The following is a 14051-nucleotide window of genomic DNA, read 5'->3' as shown; positions in this document are numbered from 1 at the left end:
TATATACATACAACCTATGCTCTGATACCATTGTTGGATATTAATCGCAGCGGGGGAATGGTAAAATACTTTTACACACATAAAATCCAAATAAAAGCATATAAATCGTGGTAAAAAATGAGGGATCGATTACTAACCTTTAATATGCGATCCAAGAGCAACGATCGGAGATCCTTAGCGGTTGCTCCTCAAACGTGAAGCACTCCACTGGTATCCACCAAGAAAACGACGTTAAGGAGGAGGAGGAGGTGGAGAGAATTTGTTTTACTAAAACTTTTGGATTTTTGGGTTCAAATAAAAATAGGGTCTATAATAGTATATTTATAGGCAAAATTTTCAGCTGAAATTTTCCCATAAATATTATTATTATTATTCCATTTATTATTCTCATTAATAATTTAAACACCTTTTAATTATTGATCATTTTTCTAAACACTTTAGAAATAATTCTCTCTCTTGATTTAATTTTCAAAAATTAAATCCTTAATTAATAATATTAAGAACTTTTTTTAATTGATTTATAATCAATTAAATCTCATTTAATCAATTATTAAATTTGCCAATTAATTATTTATTTCACAAATAAATAATTATTAGCCATTATTAATTAATTCCTCCACCATTAAATCATTCTCTTTTTATGGTGTGACCCTGTAGGTTCAATATTAAGCCGGTAGTAGAAATAAATAATAATAAAACTATTTTATTATTATTTATATAAATTCTCTAATTTATTAAATATGATAAATTAATTAATCACATTTATTCTACATCGTGAGGGATACTTCTCAGCATATCGCGACTATCCGGATAATATGAATTCATTGCTTAGAATACCAAGAACCTATTCAGTGAATAGTTACCGTACAATAAACTCCTTCTACCCTACAATGTCCCGATTAAATACAAGGCATGGATCTCGTGTCAAGCCTATCTAATTCAATCACTTGCTTACCATTTACTATGCGTAGTTCTATGTAAATTAGAAACTCCTTTCTAATTTCATTCACTCTGGCCAGAGATTCCTGAACTAGCATAAGTGGATCAGCCTTGAACATTCGCTTCCTTCACTGGAAGGGGTAGATCCTTTATTGATCATACACTATCTTCGTGTACAAATTCCTATACCCAGTAGAGCCCTAATAATTGTCCCTGGAGACTAAGAACTAAACCAAAGCATAGTTCAGTGTACACAAGATGACTATGATGACCTCAAGTCTAAGGATACTTGTACAACTATCACTATGTGAACAACTGCTGACACGTGAGTGAACTCCATCAGTTGTTCAGCTGTGCGAGTCATGTTCAGTGAACTTATTCTATAATAAGCACCTACATACTAGCTATAGTGTCACCACACAAATGTCTATGAGAACAGACATCCTTCATAATGAAGCAAGCATAGTATGTACCGATCTCTGCGGATTATTAATTACCAGTTAGTAATCCTATGACCATGAACTATTTAAGTTTAGAGTTATCATCTTTTAGGTCTCACTATTATGATCTCATCATAATCCATAAAAAGCTTTACTCTAAACTATGGTATATCTTATTTAAACACTTAAATAGATAAAGCCCGTAATAAAAACAAAACAAGTCTTTTATTAATATCAATGAAATCAAAACAAATTACGTAAAAAGTTATTCCTAAATCCTAATACATGATTGGACTTAGGACATATTCCTTTCAGCTGGCTGCCCACCTGGAAAGTGATCATAGGTGTAGCGTAGCCCTTTCTCACCTGCCTTCCCACCATACCACTCTTATATACTCAAAATCGTCGAACTGTCAATCGGGGCACTAGGAAACTGAAGATGCCCGTGTGCGGGCCAATGAACTCCAAGTGCTACACACAGCTTCGTCACTATGGACGCATAGGTAATGGAACCCGTAGTGCTGCCTCGCAGAAACCTCAGAAAACCCTAATAAATCACCGACCCGAGATCCACATACTCTCTCTGAAGAATCCCCCACAATAACCGTGCACGATCCACAGTAACATCATGCACATGAGAAGATGGCATGATGTTTGCACAAATAAAAGAATTCCATGCACGAGCAAACATGTTCATGCATGAGGCAGGGAAAGTATCATACTCGTTCGTGCCCTTCTTGAATTTCCAATGAGTGCTTGGAACATAGAGCGTAGCAACAATCAAGTCCAAGTTAAAATCATCCCACGTCTTAGCATTCCAATCCTACTGTTTTGGCCTCCTCTCGGGTTGGTCGATCACCCTCTGAATAGCCTTAGCATTGTAATCCACCGTCAACCCCCTCACCACAATAAAACCATTCTTATCCACCTTTGCGTTCACATAGAACTCATGAACAACACTCATAGGCACAGCAGGTGCCTCATAAAATGAAACCCAACCCATCTCTAAAATCATCTCAAGCAACTTACCATCCTTACTCGATGGCAGAAACCCCTCTCTTTCACTACGGGCTTCGTCAACAGCCTCGTATATTCCGCTTCAGCCTCCGAAGTAGCAAACCTAGGCCTCACACCCCCAATCACTCGAAGAATTGGTGGTGCTGCTGCTAACTTGAGTTCTTTGTCTCTTGAGTGCCATTGGATTTGAATAAGTGAAAGAGAAGATATGTGTATAAGAGAGATTTAGGTTTGAGAACTGAAAAGTGATGGAAAGGATTGTATATAAGTGTGTGTATATATAGGGATTTGAAAAATTAGTTTTGGAAAAGAAGTGGGATTTGATTATGGGAATAGTGGGAGTAATGGGGTTATTGGAATTGATTTGGAGAGGTAAATATAGAAGTGGAGGGAGTAAATTTCGGCTGGGTGCAAATATTTGTTTTGATTTTTCATTTTCTGATTTTTTTTTCTACTACAGGGGTGCAGCGCGGCCCGCCCGCATACCAGTGCGGGCGCGCGCAGCTACTGGACTTTCAGCGGGGCCGCCCCGCTTCCCAGCGCGAGCGCGCCGTGCTTCTGTAGTTGACACTAATTTTTTTTCTTTTTTTTGTGTTTTCTTCCACTTTTTCTTCCTTCTATCTTCTACTAATGTACAACAATCTTGGGTTGCCTCCCAAGAAGCGCTTGGTTTACGTCATTAGCTTAACATAGAATCCTGAGATCGAGTGGACAATAAAATGGCACTAACCACCTCGCAGTTTGCCGTGTCCCCATAGTAATGCTTCAATCGCTGTCCATTTACCTTGAATGCTTGGCCTGGATCATTCTCAAAAATCTCCACCGCTTCATGTGGAAACACAGTTTTGACAACAAATGGCCCTGACCACCTCGACTTCAATTTCCCAGGAAAAAGACGGAGATGAGAGTTGAACAAAAGAACTTGTTGCCCCGACATAAATGATTTGAGCACGAGACCCCTATCGTGCCACCTCTTGACTTTCTCCTTGTACATTTTGTTGTTCTCATACACTTGAAGTCGAAACTCATCAAGTTCATTCAATTGAAGCATCATTTTCTTACTAGCTGCATCCATATCAAGGTTCAATTTCTTCAACACCCAATATGATTTGTGCTCCAGCTCCACATGCAAATAACATCATTTACCATAAACTAATTGATACGGCGATATACCTAACGGAGTCTTGTATGCTGTTCGATACGCCCAAACAGCTTCATCCAGCTTCAAAGACCAATACTTCCTTGATGGACACACAACTTTCTCTAAAATATACTTGATCTCTCTGTTAGATACCTCAGCTTGACCATTAGTTTGAGGATGGTAGGCTGTACCAATACGATGATTCACATTATATCTTTGCATCATAGCAGTGAACTTGTGATTACAGAAATGCGACCCCTCATCACTGATTATGACTTTTGGAGTCCCAAATCTTGTGAATATCTACTTGTGAAGAAAATTAAGCACTAACTTCGCATCATTCGTCGCCAAAGCCTTGACTTCCACCCATTTCGAGACATAATCGACAACTAACAAGATATACTGATTATTGCAAGATAAGACAAACGGCCCCATGAAGTCAATTCCCCAAACATTGAAGACCTCAACCTTGAGAAGCACATTAAGAGGCATATCATCCCTCTTGGACATATTACCAATACGCTGGCAGCGATCACACTTCAAAATTAACCGATGTGCATCCTTAAATAATGTAGGCCAGAAGAATCCTGCTTGAAGGATACGAGATGTTGTCTTTTCTCCACCATAGTGGCCTCCGTAAAACAGTCAAATGACAGTCTTGCAAGATACCCTCAGTTTCGTTGTACGGAATACATCTTCTGATGATTTGGTCAGCTCCTTGTCGAAACAAAAATGGATCATCCCACATGTACCATATCACCTCATGAAGAAACTTCTTCCTTTGAGTAGAAGACAAGTCTGGACACATAATGTTGCTCACGAGGTATTCATAATGTCTGTGAACCACGGTTCCTCTTCTTGCACCCCAAACAATTACTCATCGGGAAAAGACTCATTTATCAATGTCTTATCCTATGAAGTTGCACTTGGATCTTCTAAACGAGAGAGATGATTAGCAACTTGATTTTTAGTACATTTCCTATCCTTGATCTCCAACTCAAACTCTTGAAGTAAAAGAACCCATCAAATCAGTCTAGGCTTCGAGTCTTTCTTCGAGACGAGATAGCGAATCGTTGCGTGATCAGTGAAAACTGTCACCTTCGTCCCAAGCAAATAAGAACGAAACTTCTCAAAACCATAGACAATGGCTAAGAGTTCCTTCTCAGTAGTAGTATAGTTCAGTTGGGCACCATTAAGGGTTTTACTAGCATAGTAGACCACATAAATATATTGTTCTTCATTTGCCCAAGAACTACTCCAACTGCATAGTCACTTGCATTGCACATCATTTCAAAAGGTTCATCCCAATTAGGTGCAGTTATGACAAGTGTCGTGATAAAACTCTTCTTTAAGCTCTCAAAAGTAGCTAGACACTCATAATCAAACTTGAAAGGGACATCTTTCTCTAGAAGATTGGACAACGGTTTAGATATTTTAGAGAAGTCCTTGATAAAACGCCAATAGAAACCCGCATGACCAAGAAAGTTGCGGACTCCCTTAACTGAAATTGGTAAAGGAAGGTTTTCAATTACCCCCACCTTGGATTTATCCACCTCAAGACCTTTACTAGAGACCTTGTGCCCAAGAATGATGCATTGTTGCACCATAAAGTGACATTTCTCCCAATTGAGAACCAGATTGGTCTCAACACACCTTTTAAGAACTGCGCCAAGATTTTGCAAGCACTCGTCAAAAGAATCACCGAATATAGAGAAATTGTCCATGAACACCTCCAGTTTCTGACCAATCATGTCAGAGAAGATAGCCATCATGCATCTCTGAAATATGGCAGGTGCACCACACAACCCAAAAGAAACTCTTCTGAAGGCGAAAGTACCAAACAGACAAGTGAAGGTAGTCTTTTCCTGATCTTCTGAAGCAATGCAAATCTGATTATAGCCTGAATAGCCATCCAGAAGACAGTAGTATTCATGCCCAGCCAACTTGTCAAGCATCTGATCAAGAAATGGCATAGGGAAGTGATCATTCCTCGTGGCCTTGTTCAGCTTCCTGTAATCCATGCAAACTCTCCACCCCATGACTGTTCGAGTAGGAAATAGGATAAATGATCTCTGCATCTAACCACTTAAGAATTTCCTTCTTCACAACCTCTGTCATAATCGAATTAAGCCTTCTCTGTTGCTCAACAATCGGCTTGCTTCCTTCCTCTAGCAGAATTTTATGCATACAATAAGAAGGGTTGATTCCCTTGATCTCTGCTATTGTCCATCCAATTGATGATTTGAACTCTCTCAAAATTCTCAAGAGCTTTTCCTCATCATTACCTGAAAGGTCAGATGCAATAATAACAGGCAAAGTAGATGTATCACCTAAAAAAGCATACCTTAAAAGTCCAGGCAATGGTTTAAGCTCGAGTATAAGAGCTTCCTCAATACATGGCTTGAGGCGCTTTGGAGACTTTTCAGCTCCTCCAATCAAAGTGATTCAAAAGGCATATCCAGCCTTTGATTCCAAGGAGAAGCATTCAAATATTGCAACTGTTCATCACCTTCATCATCTTCACTATCTGAATTCCCCCAACAAGGCTCTAAGGCATCAGACATTAGCATTTGATCAAGTTCTGAAGTAACCACGGAATCAACCGATTCCACTTTTAAGCACTCCTCATTATCAGTAGGGAATTTCATGGCATTGAACACATTAAAAATCAAGTCCTGATCCAGCACTCGCATAGTGGGCTCACCCTTCTGCACGTCAATCAAGGTTCGTCCAGTAGCCAAGACTGGTCTTCCCAAGATTATGGGAATCTTTTTATCCTCCTCAAAATTAAGAATTACAAAGTCAGCAGGAAAGATGAGTTTGTCCACCTTGACCAAAATATCTTCCACAATGCCTCATGGATATGTAATAGAACGATCGGCCAAATGCAAGGACATATAAGTAGGCTTAGGATTAGGTAAATCCAACTTCTTGAAGACTGAAAAAGGTATCAGATTGATGCTAGCTCCCAAATCACATAAACACTTGGCAACGACAAGTTTCCGATGGTGCAAGGAATAGTAAAGCTTCCACGATCTTTAAGCTTAGGAGGCAACTTCTGTTGCAGCACAGCACTCTATTCCTCCGTAAGAGCAACAATCTCTAAGTCATCGAGCTTAACTTTCCGAGAGAGAATACCTTTGATAAACTTCGCATAGCTAGGTATTTGTTCAAGAGCTTCAGCGAAAGGTATGTTAATATGAAGTTTCTTGAAAACTTCCAAGAACTTAGCAAATTGCTTATCTAGCTTTTGCTTCTGCAGCCTCTTAGGAAATGAAGGTGGAGGATAGACCTGTTTTTCCCCTGTATTACCCTCAGGAAGAGTGTTGACAACAACTGTCTTCCTTGGTTCTACATCTGCTTCCTTTTGCACATCTTTTTCAGCGACAACTTCAACTTCTGAAACTTGAAATTTTTCAGGATTTGCAACCTTCTCAGACCTCAATGTGATTGCCTTAACCTGCTCCTCAGCTTCCCTCTTGCCTGGCACTTCAGCGTCACTTGGTAGTGTACCACGTTGTTGATTCAGTAAGGCACTGGTAATCTGCCCAATTTGATTCTCCAAGGTCTTAATAGAAACCGCCTGGCTCTTGCACATGAGTCTCAACTCCTCCGATTCAGATTTTTCATTTGATTGTGGTAGCTGCTGAAGTTGGAGTTGTTGTCTTGGTGCATATTGTGGTTGTTGCAAACCGGGAGGGTTGTATTGTTTTGTTGCATACTGCTGATAAGGCTGTTGCACCGCATTCCGAGTGTTCCTCCAGCTGAAGTTAGGATGATATGGTTGTTGGGATGATAAGTGGTTGGAACTAGTTGATGCGACCTCTGAAAATTGCTCACAAACTGAGCTGATTCACTAGAAATAGCACACTGCTCTGTCTCATGCGCACCAGCACAAAGCTCACAGACACTAGTGATATGATTAACCCCATAATTAGCCAAAGAATCCACCTTCATCGTCAAAGCTTGAAGTTGAGCAGCTATAGCAGTAGCTGTATCCACTTTTAGAAATCATGTTACCTTGCCTTGAGGCATTCTCTGAGTTGGTTTCTAGCATTCTTTAGCAGCTATCAGGTCAATTAATTCATAAGCTTCATCGTAGCTTTTAGCCCATAAGGCTCCACATGATGCTACATCAAGCATGGGTTTAGAAGTTGCACCCAACCCATTTTAAAAGCAATTAATGATCATCCAGTTAGGCATCCCATGATGAGGACACTTTCTAAGCATCTCCTTGTAGCGATCCCAAGCTTCACACAAAGATTCTTCAGATTGCTGCACAAATTGAGTAAGAGGATTCCTGATTGCAGCAGTCTTCGCCATAGGGAAGAATTTAGTTAGAAACTTCTGAGCCAGATATTCCCAAGTAGTAATAGAGCCTGGTGGTAGAGAATGCAACCAACACTTAGCCTTATCCCTCAGAGAGAATGGGAAAAGTCTCAGCTTAATAACATCTTCAGTAACTCCATTGAACTTGAAAGTGTCGCAGATCTCGATGAAATTTCTAATATGCATGTTGGGATCTTTTATAGGAGAACCCCCAAACTGAACTGAATTATGTATCATCTGAATCGTGCTCGACTTGATTTCAAAGGTGTTAGCCGCGATGGCTGGCCTGATAATGCTAGACTGAATATCATTGATCTTCGGCTTAGAATAGTCCATCAAAGCCTTCGGATTCGCTGCAGGTTCTCCCATTATGACTAGAGCTTCTTCTTAAATTTTCTCCTCAACAAAAACTTCTTCAACTACTTCCCCCGCTTTATCCAGTGTTCTCTTGCGAGATCGAGAACGCGTTAGCATACACGCTCTCTAGAGTACCTAAAACATAACAAATACCCAAGTGAGTAAAATATCTGAGTCGGTGAACTTTAACGACCACTGATGACAAGCACATAAACTAAAAATTAACATCGAGTCCCCGGCAGCGGCGCCAAAAACTTGTTAGGACGAAAACACGCGCTAATATTTATGCAAGTATACGCGTTCGCAAGTAATATAGAATTCTTTCTAGTTCGTTCCCACATAGACTGGTTTAGGTTAATTTCAATTAATGTACTTATGCAACGATGGTATGGTTATTATTCAATATTAAGACGAATAACAAGTTTGGTTTTGGTTAACTAAGATATTAACTAACATGTAATTAACTAAGAGAATAAAAGGAGTTGATTTACTATATGAGATAAATATAGGATTCTAACTTCATTAAATACTTCATTCAAAGTAATTGTTCTTAACCTTAGCATTCAATGGTGATGACAACTAATCAGATAACACGAAACTAGTAAAAGCCAACTTTTGTTGTACGAATACCCTACTACCAGACATCCATAAAAAAGATAGAAGCTAAATAGACACCAAATATGTTGAGACCCTATCTATCTATAGAATTTGACAACACAAAGGTTTAATGCGCAAGTTATATATCGTGATTACATAGGGCAAGTAAGATGATTAAAATTACTTACGAATCATGCATAACAATTACATGAACCTATGCTAGCATGGCAAGTTCTAAACCTCTATATTCACTTTCGCTTCAATAGAGATTAACACGCTATCTTATAAGTTCGCGACGCTCATAAGACGAATAAGCACAACCAATACTAGGATATCAGACAATCACCACACACTAAGGTATCGAACAAATTAACTAAAGAAATCCATAAGTAAATCCGTTAGAATCCCACGATAACGATTAGTTCATAACCGAACTCATCATCACTGCGGATTCCGATGAAAGCATGGTATAATAAACAAAGTACGTAATCAAGAGTAATAGGTTCAACAAACAAGAAAACTAGCATCCAAGATTATAACTTAAACAAAGAATCACAAGAATAAACTAGATCCTCTTCGCCTTCGTTGAATTCGTGATCCTAGGTCTTCTCTCCGTCTTCTCGTTAGTCTCTCTATGAAAAACATCTTTAGAGAGTCTTTTTATAGCAGCCCAATCAATCCAGAAGTCCAGCAGATCAGTATTCTAATCAAATCAGGAATTTCAAAATTCGACCCGGCGCAGCCGCGCGCTATCCCAATGCGGGCGCGTTGTACCTCTGACAAACTGGCGCGGGCGCACACTAACACAGCGCGGGCATGCTGACCTTCTGGAAAAAATTCTTGCTTCAGTTTTATTTGTTAGTTTCTGATGGCGATCAACAGGAGAACATCTAAGACACCTTCCTAACACCAATTTAGCACCAAAATAATGCTAAACCTCATCCTTCCTTCAACTATGCCCTGAAATGCAAAAACACTACAAAACATAATAAAAACACAAACAATTCGAGTACAAAACACCAATTCAAGCCTTTATGAAGCATTCTAAGTGGACATAAATGCCACTTAAAAACAATTTCCTCCAAAAGACTGAATCTACAGCAGTGATATTATCGTCTATGTCTTCCTACATAAGAAGGTAATATCTTGGAAAACTTGACAGAATAATGAATGAGAGGATTTTTGTTGGATATCATTCATCAAAAGCCTGCAAAGTATTCAATCTGAGAACGAGGACAATTGTTGAATCAATTCATGTTTCCTTCGATGACAAGAAGATCACTCGAATTGACGAAGACACGCATGAAGAACTTGTGTTTGCAAATAAAAGACTCAAGTCATGAGATAATTCAAATCCTGATGACTTGTCCAATTTCGGTGACAAGTAAATCCTGACACTGAGTCTGATCCTGATGAAGATTATGATCCTGATTTAGCGCTACTTCATAAAGATCCATATGTTGAGGGGGAACAACATCCATACACGACTTTTACGGCTACAAATTGTACCCCTTTGCATGAAACTGAAACACCTGATATTTTCAAAGTAATTCAAGATTTTTTAGTCCAAAGTGATATTGGGTATGCTCTCACTGCTCCTTCTAGAATTTGGTTTAAACAGATTATGTAGATTTGGGAAAATTCAAATGTTGATGCTGAGAAAGGGGTCATTCTATTCACCTACATGAATCAGAAATATGATATCAATGCAATTGTAGTGTAGGCAGTTTTGCAATTGCCTGCGTTGAATGGCAGGACACCAGTTGTGACTCCTACTACAACTCTCTTTTAATGGGTCAGAGAGATTGGTCATAGCGTTGATTTCACTAAAGCTCGGGAGATGTTCAGAACAAAGCTACGAAAAAAATAGAATTTTTATTTTGACTGTATAAGCAGAGGTTTTCTGAATAATATATCTAATTTTGATGCTCTTCCATTATCTTCACTACAGATATGTTACTCATTGATATATGGTCATACTTTTGATTATGGTAACATTATTATGCAAATCCTAATAGCTAGATTTAGTGATAAAGCTGGTGGTTTCGGTTACACTAGGTTCTTTCAATTCATTTTTACATTTATTTTGCCTGGTGAAAGTTTTGAAAATGATGATTTGGTAATGATCTTTCAATTCAATTTAAAATCTTTGATAGATTTGGCAAAAAGGAAAGATACTTTCAGGAGAGATACAGTTTTACCAAGAGAATTGTTGGTGTTTTTGTCCACCAAAATGCCAAACAAATACAGTTTTCCAAATCCTAACACTATGGAACATGGCACATCAAACCCTATTCCTGACGACAGTGTTCATTTTTCTTCACTTAAATCGAAATACTCTATCACCTGTGGTTCTTCTAAAAAAGAATCAGTTGCAAAATCAAAGACAATAGCTAGGACTGATGTGTCTCGGAGACAATCAGGCTCCAAGATTGTTTCACACTCACCTAAATTATTGGAGAAACAAGGAGGAGTAAAGCATAAAAGTATTTACTCACTCACAAGCATCAAGGAGAATGTAGGAAGAAAGAGAAGAAACACTACAACTTGTGTTAAGCTGGTAGATGAGTGATCGAACACTGAGAGTGACAGTGATGGTCCAATTGAGTTGAAAAAGCATGCTGGTCCAATGGAGGATATTGGTGTTATTACATGAGAAGACCAAAGTTTTGTTGCAGCTGCTAAACCTAAGAAAAGAAGACTGATAAAATTAGCAGAAAGAGTTTCAACGCAAATAAATGGTTTAAATGTATTGGTTGATATTGCTCTGAATCAGGAATCAACAAATCCTGATACATTATCGTCAAATCCTGACAGGTCTCAAGAAATTCCTGACAAGATAGTGATAAATCCTGATAACAATTATTGATTCTCCAACAGCCAAAATTGATGAAATTGCTAAGAAAGTTGGTGTAAGGAAGTTTATTAAGAGAAAAAAAAATACTTCAACAGTTTATATAAGTAAAAAGATCAAGCTTCGATCACCACAGAAGGGGTATAGTCCACAAGAACCATCTTCTCAAAGTTAAGATGCACATGTTTATGCCCCAGCTACACAAGAACCACTTGCTCAAAGTGTAGATGCAAGCACTGAGATTCGTTTTACTATTCCTGACATTGTTCAAGGAAGTCATATTTCTGTGGCTGATGATATTCAGAAGACAGTACATGACAAAAAGCTCATCAGTAGCACATTACTACTTTGGATGCTATTATCAATGATCCTATTTTTTAGGGAAGCACACAAGAACCTTAAGTTTAAAGGATTGAAGAAGCTTTTAATCCTCAAGTCACACAAGAACCAACAGTCCAAAGTTCTGTTACAGACTTCTTAATAAATCCTGATATAGGGTCAACTCCTGACAAGCAGGATATTCATGATTCAAGGATAATTCCTGATGCATCTGTTCCTGACAGAACACATCCTGATGTATTGGGTACTTCTACAAACGCCATTTTGGTACAACCACTCAAGGCCATACCAATGGTTTCTACTCCTCAAGGCACAAATCCTTTACACATTATATCATCTGATGACATGACTATGATTAGCCCTTTACAAAGGAATACCTCTATCACATACAACTCTTCTCAGCCAAATCTTATTTCTGTATAACAAACTTATCTGAGCCTTTCATGTGAGAATGAGAGAAAAGATTTAGAGAAAAACTGAATTAAAAGAGGCAGGATCCTTACCTGGCAAAAGGAGAGGTAGTTGAGTGACTGGATTTAGTTAATCCTTGTGAGGAAACTCTGAATATTAAAAGTCATGAGATGAGCGGTGTGAGAAGTGATGAGATCACTTTAAAAGAACAGAGAGATTTAGGTACTTATGGTTCTTTTCTTTCAGAATATTTACAGGTAACTAAGCTATCTAAGTCAAGTTCTGATTTAAAGCCTAAAGGCATAGTTCCTAATACTGAATCTGATGATCCTGAGAAATCTTCTGGTGATGATGTTGAGACTGATGATTTTGATGATGATAATACTGATGATGTTGCTCTGTAAGCTGGAATAGAAGCATCTAAAAATGTTTAATTTTGGTTCATCATCTGGTCATGCTCGTACTCTTACTCATCATAGAGCTCATGAATGGAATCAAACCTGGAGATTATCAAGTGAAAAGATCTCTCTAGAATCTGCTCAGATTTTAGCCGATCATGTTGTTCAGTTGGTTTCTAATTCTGCTATGAAAGCATCTATCATGATCACAACCATTTTAGTCAAAGGGTTGCATTCTTCTGTCTCTGCACTCAAACAAGATAATGTTGATCTTAGAGAAGAGATTGTTGATCTTTGTATAAATATTAAAGGAACAAACAAATATACTGGCTTGATCAAGAGTATGTTCATCATGGAGGCTAAGCAAGATTACATGTCTAAGAAGCTGAAAGCTCTGGAGGTTGGTCAGATTGTAACAAATTCTAAGTTGGATGCTATTTTCTCTCTTCTACAGAGTCTAGATGCCAAAAAGGGGGAGATAGTACCAAAGACAAAATGTCAACCTGAATCAGTTTTGAGAAGAAATACCAATTTTGATGATGATGATGATGATGATGATGATGATGATGATGATGATAAGCAAGCAAAGAATACCTCTGATATTGTGCTAGTTCAAACTGGAACTGAAATTCAAAATCAAACTACACAGTTAACTCAAGTCTTTGAAGGTAAATCACATGGATCTAATTTAGAAGTTGCTCTTGTTACTCCAAGTTCAATTCCTGATAACAAAGATACATGTTCTGATTCTTTTTATGACACTGACAGAGTGATAGTAATTCCTGATTCTGTTAAATCTGAAGAAGAAGAAATTCTATTTCGGATGGATTTACAGATTCTCTCTGCTTATGTTGAAGCCTTTAATGCTGAAAATTTCAAGGAAGAAGAAATGGCTTTTGACAAAGAAGAAAGGGCACAAGAAGGAAAAATCAAAATTGTTGTTGACAAAGCAAATCAAGCATACAAAAATATGCTTAGAACATCTGAAGGGAATAGATGGAGGAGTACATATATGAAGATGTTACATGCAAGAGCAGAAAGGAATGTTCAAGTATTTCGAAAGATCAAGAATAAGTACAAATGGAAAAATATTACTGATCTTATTTGTAATGACAAACTGAGCTTCACTTCTGAAGGAATAAAGATGGATGGTTTACCAGATTCTAATATCATGGGAGATAAACAGTCTTGGTTAGTAAAAGCCAAGAATCTCAAGTTGATTGAACCAT

General features: G+C 38.2%; 1 non-coding gene across 1 annotated transcript; it reads left to right on the top strand.

The window, feature by feature from the left end:
• Positions 1 to 7738: 7738 nt before the first annotated feature.
• Positions 7739 to 7845, top strand: LOC141710082 (small nucleolar RNA R71). The gene has a single exon (XR_012570621.1). It is a non-coding gene; the product is annotated as a small nucleolar RNA R71 (small nucleolar RNA).
• Positions 7846 to 14051: the final 6206 nt, after the last annotated feature.

This window comes from Apium graveolens, chromosome 2, assembly GCF_009905375.1.
Source record: "Apium graveolens cultivar Ventura chromosome 2, ASM990537v1, whole genome shotgun sequence".
NCBI lineage: Eukaryota > Viridiplantae > Streptophyta > Magnoliopsida > Apiales > Apiaceae > Apium > Apium graveolens.
Note: the sequence above shows the minus strand (reverse complement) of the source record. Positions and strands in the feature narration are given on the sequence as shown.